Source organism: Miniopterus schreibersii (genome assembly GCF_964146895.1).
Source record: "Miniopterus schreibersii genome assembly, chromosome: 17".
NCBI lineage: Eukaryota > Metazoa > Chordata > Mammalia > Chiroptera > Miniopteridae > Miniopterus > Miniopterus schreibersii.
In genome coordinates this window covers 24,191,821-24,198,902 of record NC_138117.1, presented here as the reverse complement: position 1 = coordinate 24,198,902, position 7,082 = coordinate 24,191,821, and the positions used below count along the sequence as shown (strand labels likewise).

General features: G+C 37.9%; 1 long non-coding RNA gene across 1 annotated transcript; it reads right to left on the bottom strand.

The window, feature by feature from the left end:
- Window positions 1–5,146: 5,146 nt before the first annotated feature.
- LOC308547004 lies at window positions 5,147–6,464 on the bottom strand. Its single transcript, XR_013997427.1, has 2 exons — window positions 6,318–6,464; window positions 5,147–5,379 (listed from the first exon to the last, which is right to left on the bottom strand). It is a non-coding gene; the product is annotated as an uncharacterized lncRNA (long non-coding RNA).
- Window positions 6,465–7,082: the final 618 nt, after the last annotated feature.

The window sequence follows — 7,082 nt, the reverse complement described above, 5'->3', positions numbered from 1 at the left end:
AAAAACATACCTCCAGTCATTTCCAATAAAAAGCTCTAACACGGCTCATACAGCCCTGTGTGAGGTAGCCCCAGTCTCTCCCGCCTCCTCTGGGCCACTATGATCCCACCTCACTGGCTTCTTTCAGTCCTTCAGTGGCCTGAAGGTCTGCCCTGGCCCATGACCTTCCTTGAGCTGGTCACTCCTCTTGGAACACCCTCCCCATCACTTCTTCACAGCACACTCCCCCACCCATTGTTTTCTCCCTTACAGAAATAGTTCTTTCCTCTTTTAGCAACTTTCACAATTTATTTGGGTTTGTCTCGTGTCTATTTTTTCCACTCTTCTCCATGTGTGTATTCTGTTTACCACTGCACAGCTAATATTCAATTTTTATTGAATCAGTTAAGAAATATCTTCCCAACCTTTCAGTCCCATAAGTATCAAATGAATATTGAAATTTAGTTTTGAAATACTGGGAAAAAGGAATTTGGTGAATGTTATCCAAAAAGTTGGCTTATACTTCAGAGGAATTACGGTTGGGGGAGTAGAGGGCATTTGAGAGGAGGAATACCAGAGCATAGCAAGTGATGATTAGGTTGCAGGGCAAATCTTACAAAAAGGAGTCAACCCGCCGTGATTCTTGGTGTGTTTGAACTCATGAACTTCCATTTCTCTATGACGCCTTTTCCACTCGGTCAGCGTCCTGACTTCTGTCCTAGTCCTTTGCTGTGCCATGAAGCACAGTCCTCACCAATGGGAGGGAGCAGGGGGTGGAGTCCAGATGACTGACCAGGATCTCTCACTTCCATGCCAGGGAGCACAAGTTGGCAGAATACATGCAAATATGTATATATCCACAATCACAAGGAGTTTTTAATACACTTGTCTAAAATTTTTTATTTAAATATTTTATTTGAGAGAAAGGAAGGAGGGAGGAAGGAAATAAATTCTCTTACATGGTCCAGAAAAAATAGTCTGCATATGTAGTACAGAGAGACAAGGATAAGCAAATGTGGTAAAATACTTTTTTTATTGATTGATTTTAGAGAAAAGAGAAGAAGGGGGAGAGAGGGAAAGATCAATTTGTTGTTCCACTTATTTATGCATTTATTGGTTGATTCTTGTATGTGCCCTGATGGGGGATCGAACCTTCAAACTTGGTGCATCAGGATGATGCTCTAACCAATGCAGCTGCCCAGCCAGGGCTGCAATGTGGTAAAATATTGATACTTGGGAAACTGTGAAGGGTGTATGGGAATTCTTTGTAATATTTTTTTTTCCAATTTTTTTAAAACCCTGAAATTAAGTAAAAATTTTAAAAAGTTAATGCAATTATGGCAATCTTAATTTATGGGTAAACAAGTGTTACATTATTTTCTTTACATTTTAAGTATTTCATAATTAAAAGGTGAAAAGAAAAAATTTTAATCAAGCACAGCAAATCTTTTTTTTTTAATCCTCACCTGAGGATATATTCTTCATTGATTCTAAAGACAGAGAAAGGAAGAGGGACAGAGAGAGAAACATTGATGTAAGAGAGAAATATCAATTGGTTACCTCCAGTACATGCCCCAACTGGGGATCGAACCCACAACCTGGGTATGTTCCTTGGCTGGAATCAAACCCATGACCCTTCTTTGGTGCACCAGAAGATGCTCAACCAACTGAGCCACAACAAGCAGGAAAACACAGAAAATCATTGATAAGAGGAACCCCTAGTGTCAAGAGATAAAACTGTGATTTATCCATACAAGGCTGCTTTGAGTAAACTGAAACAAAGTGCTCTCAAGGCCTCTGCAAGCAGAATGGGCTGAGGGCTAGTCCTCACTCGCCCCAGTAGCTGGTGGCCTGGTGCAGGGAACAACCTGTCTAATTTCTTAGCCCTGACTCCACATCTTATTTATCTATATTTGGCAGTTTTTCTGTGACAGGGTAAATAGATTAATAAACATTAAAATACACATAAAAGGGAAAGGAGCTGGTTGAAAAAGGTAAAAGGATTAAGAAGTACAAATTGGCAGTCACAGGAATGTAAAGTACAGCACAGGGAACATAGTCAATAACATTGTAGTAACTATGTATGGTGTCAGGTGGGTACTAGGCTTATCAGGTGATCACTTTGTAAGTTATATAAATGTATAACCACTATGCATACACCTGAAACTAGTATAATATTGAATGTCAACTGTAACTGAAAATTTTTAAATTTAAAAACACAAAATTGTTTACCCATTGTTCAATTTCTGTATATGAGCACTACCATCAGTCAGTACTTACAGGATGCTCACTGAAAACAAACCACTGCACTGGAAACAATAGAAAAGTACAAAAATCAATATAAGACATGGCCAAATGCTCATGCAAACCCACAATCTGACAGAGAAAGGAACGGCAGGGAAAGTGTGTCAGAGTTTATATTGTCCACTTTCATTTTTGCTGCCTCATCTCATTTTCATACCAATTCTGTGAAGTACAATTTACTCTTTCTAATTTATAGATGAAGACGCCCAGAGAAGTTATGAACTAGCTCAAAATTACACAACCACTAAGTGACAAAGCCGGGAGTTTATCTCAGGTCTGTCTGACTCCAAAGTCCATGCTCTTTCCACATCACCATGTTTACAAAAGTCACAAAAACATAAATACCATAAAATTCCACTTACTCAACACTCTTGGGGATGAGTCATGCTGGACAGATGAGTAAGTGAAAGGCCATCCTCCAGGAAACACTGTTTAAAGCCCTCCAAGGTTAGAGCAGAGAATACTCCAAAAGCCTCTTGGGGAAGAGGCTTTTCCTCCGTGTTTCTTCTCCCTCTTGGGCTTCTGACATTTGATGCCCAATTCACCTGGTGTCTAACTGACATGTTCATCCTGAAAGCTCCAGAAGAAGATGGCCACAGATTCCGTTTTCCTTTTTTAAAATTTTTATCTTCATCCGAGGATATACTTAATGATTTTAGAGAGAGAGGTAGAAGGGTGAGAGACAGAGAAGCATCAACCGGTTGCCTCTCGTACATGCCCAACCAGGGATCGAAACTGAAACCTAGGTATGTGCCCTGACTGGGAATTGAACCCGCAACATTTTTTGGGGTAGGGGACAACTCTCCAACCAAGTCACCTGGCCAGGGCTCCTTTTTGCTCTCTCAAAGTACAAATCAAATAGACTGATAATTCAGAAATAGTTGTTGTATAGACTAGGGAAAACAGAAAATGTTTACTGAAAATACACTAGCATAAAAAGTTGGATTCCCAAAGCACAGTTTCCTGATACCAGGTTGGGCACACCACCAGCCCTGATCGTTAAAACACTGCCCCCTGGCCTTAGCTGGTTTTCCTCAGTGGTTAAGAGCTTCGGCCTGCAGACTGAAGGGTGCCAGGTTTGATTCTGGCCAAGGCGATGTACTTTGATTGCAGGCTGCATTCCCCGACCCGGTTGGGGCGTGTGGGTGGCAACCAATTGATGTCCTCTCTCACATCGGTGTTTCTCTCTCTTCCCCTTTAACTCTCTCTAAAAAGCAATGGAAAAAATATCCTCGGCTGAGGATTAAAGTGAACACACACACACACACACACACACACACACGAACACTGCTCCTTTGGTCCTAAAGGGTGGTAGGATTCTGCAGGCCTATTTTTCATCTCACTCCTCAGTATTTTGCTATCTCCTGGCCAGTGGCTTTCAATATTTATTTTGTTCTTAGTCCTTGAAATGAGTCTAATAATTCATTCTGCTTCCATATGTAACCTCCCTGAATTTTAGATTCCTCGTCTGCATAAAAAGGGAATGATGACAGTATCTAACTCAGAGAGAGCAAATGGGGAGATCATGTGAGTACATGGCACTGTTAGCATTCCTAAGTTACTTTTCTTCTTTTTCCCCATCTCTGCACCTGTGCATCATCATCATCCTGACAATTATAGCTAAGGGCTGAGCACTTATGATTGGGACAAAACAGTGTCCCAGACACTGTTTTAAGCACTTTACATGCATTAACTAATTTATTCCTCACCTCAATCTTATGAGGTAGGTGCAATGACCACCTTAACTTCCCGAAGACACTGAGGCACCAAGTTAACAAACAAGTTACCCAAATTCAAAAGCTGGGACTTAATCTAGCCAGTCAGGCTCCAGAACCAGCACTTCTAACCACCATGCTGCACCACCTACAAGTGGACTCTTCTGTGTTTAAAGTTAGCATCCAGACCTACATCCCTCCACTCAGTTTGCCTTTCTGGTCTGTCTCCATCTCCAACCAGGGCCTATAAAGCTGACATTAGAGTAAGAAGAGAGAGAATTGATGGAACATAAGACAGAGCCCACAAGTATTTCCAATCATATACAGAAATATATTTTATGATTAAAGGTACAGTTACTTTATAATCTTATGTATTGTTTGAATTCTTAGAGCAGGCATTCAATACTTCCAAAATCAACTTAAAAAAAATATAAAAGTAGATTCATTTGGGGGGGAAATTGCCAAGCACTGCTAACTTTGGAAGGAAGAAGTGATTACAAATAGGAGGAAGGGTTTTGTTTATTTAATGTCAAATGGCATTAAAACAATAACTTAGTAAAAAAATAAGTATTTCCCCATATCAGTAGGACAGTGATTAAGAACAAGAATTAAGAGCAGACGTGAGCTGAATTCCAGCAACACTACTTTACCAGTTGTTTGAACTTTACTTCTATGTTTTCTCATCTATAAATGGGAATAATAATACCCTCATCTAGACATACTGTTAGGCTTAAAGCAAGACAATATAATTAAGGTGCTTGATATGGTACATTTTCTTCTTTTCAGAACATCACTGTAATGGCTGAAGAGTATTCTGTGTTATGGCTGTGCCAGGATTCATTTAACAAGTCCCAAAATGTTAAACCTTTGGTTCATTTTTAATACTATAAATATAAAAAATATTTCCATACATCTTATCAACCAATACATAATTTTACCAAGTTAATCTTCTCTATATTGATGGTATTTAGTCAACTCTTGCCAATAATGGGTATTATTCTAAAGAAATATGCTAATTTTACAAGCCCCAAAAGACCCCATGTTGTTATTTTACTTATTAGATGTTTCAATTTCTTCTTTTGTTATAATAGAAAGTTCTTAGGCTCAATAAATTAAAGTTTGAGATTGGTAAAAAAATAGAAAAATAATTGGAATAAGTAAAAATTTTACTGCAGCATATTACAGATGTGGCATTTCAAGTCATATATGAGAGGATGAATTTTCCCAATGGTTTCCAAAGTACCCCCTGGAGCTTCTGTGGGAAGGGAGGAATGAGGGCAGGGGATGCTGGCAGGTTGAAATAACTCTTGCCCCACTTCAGCTGCGTTTATCTGTTTAACATGATGAACTTACTGGTAAGTTGATCTGAAGGATTCTGATCCTGGAAACAAAACCAAAACCATATTTAAAGCAAGATTTTTGGACAACTGGTATTTTGCAATGTAAAATAAATAGATAAATAAATTGAACCTCTCTTACACATCACATACAAAAATATGTAACAGCTGTACTAAAGCATTAAATGGGGGAAAAAACCCCTCCATAAACTACCAGAAAATATGGGTAAGCATCAATTCCTTTTCAAGCACACTCATAAAACTAGAGACCATAATGAGAGGTACTATTTGTCTAAATTGGGGTCTGTAAAATTAGCATATTTCTTTAAAATAATATCCATTATTGGCAAGAGTTGACTAAATACCTTCAATATAGAGAAGATTAACTTGGTAAAACTATGTATTGGTTGATAATTTTAAAATATGTTACAACATTGATATTCTTCAATCCACCAAAGCAGTAGGATTTAGCCCTAAAGAAATAATCAGAAATGTATAGAAATATTTTTTATATTTATAGTATTGAAAATGAACCAAATGTCTAACACTGTGGGACTGGTTAAATGAATCCTGCCTGGCACAGCCATAATACAGAATGCTCTTCAGCCACTACAGAGGTTTAAGTGAAATTAAACCTTAAAATCGTAGTCTTACTAAATGTATATGTTTGGTTTTTGTTTTGTTTTTTCAGAAGGGGGGATTCTAAAACAAATATGCTAAAATATTAACGTTTGTTATACCAAGTAGTGGGTGCATGAATATTTTAAGTATTATTTTGCTGGACACTTTTGAATGTTTGAAACATACTGCAGGCATACCTCAGAGATATTGCAGGTTTGTTTTCAAACCATCACAATAAAGCAAATATCACAATAAAGCAAGTCACATGAATTATATGGTTTCCCAGTCCATATAAAGCTATGTTTATACTATATTGTAGTCTATTAAGTGTGCAATGATATTAGGTCTAAAAAATATATACCTAAAATTAAAAATACTTTTTTTGCTCAAAAATGCCAGCCCTCATCTGAGCCTTCAGTGAATTATAATCTTGCTGATGGGGGGGTTGTCTCAATGTGATGGCTGCTCACTAATCAGGGTGGTGGTTGCTGAAGGATGGGTGGCTGTGGCAATTTCTTAAGACAATAAAGAAATTTGCTGCACTGACTGACTCCTTTCACAGATGATTTCTCTGTAGTATGTGATGCTGTTTGATAGCATTTTACCCACAGGAGAACTTCTTTCAAAATTGGAGCCAATCCTCTCAAACCCCACTGCTGCTTTATCAACAAAGTTTATGTAGTATTCTAAATCCTTTGTTGTCATTTCAACAATCTTCACAGTATCTTCACCAGGAGTAGACAAAGACACAAAGTGAGCAAATGCTGTTAGAAAATAGGGCTGGTGGACTTCCTCCATGCAGGGTTGCCACAAACCTTCAATTTGTAAAAAATGTAGTATCTGTGAAGCAAAATAAAGCAAAATGCAGTAAAATGAGGAATGCCTGTTAAGGGAAGAAAAAGAGTAGGCTTTTATTTTAAATATTGGACAAGAATATTTAATGTTATCAAGATTGTTCACGATATGATTAAACAATACAGGTTAAAAACACTATGAACTATACTATAGTATGACAGTCAGTATAGAATAAGTCAGTACAATACAATGGTTAAGCATACAGGCTCTGGAGCCAGAATGCCTGGATTTAAATACTAATTACGCCACTTACTAGCAGTGAAATACTGAG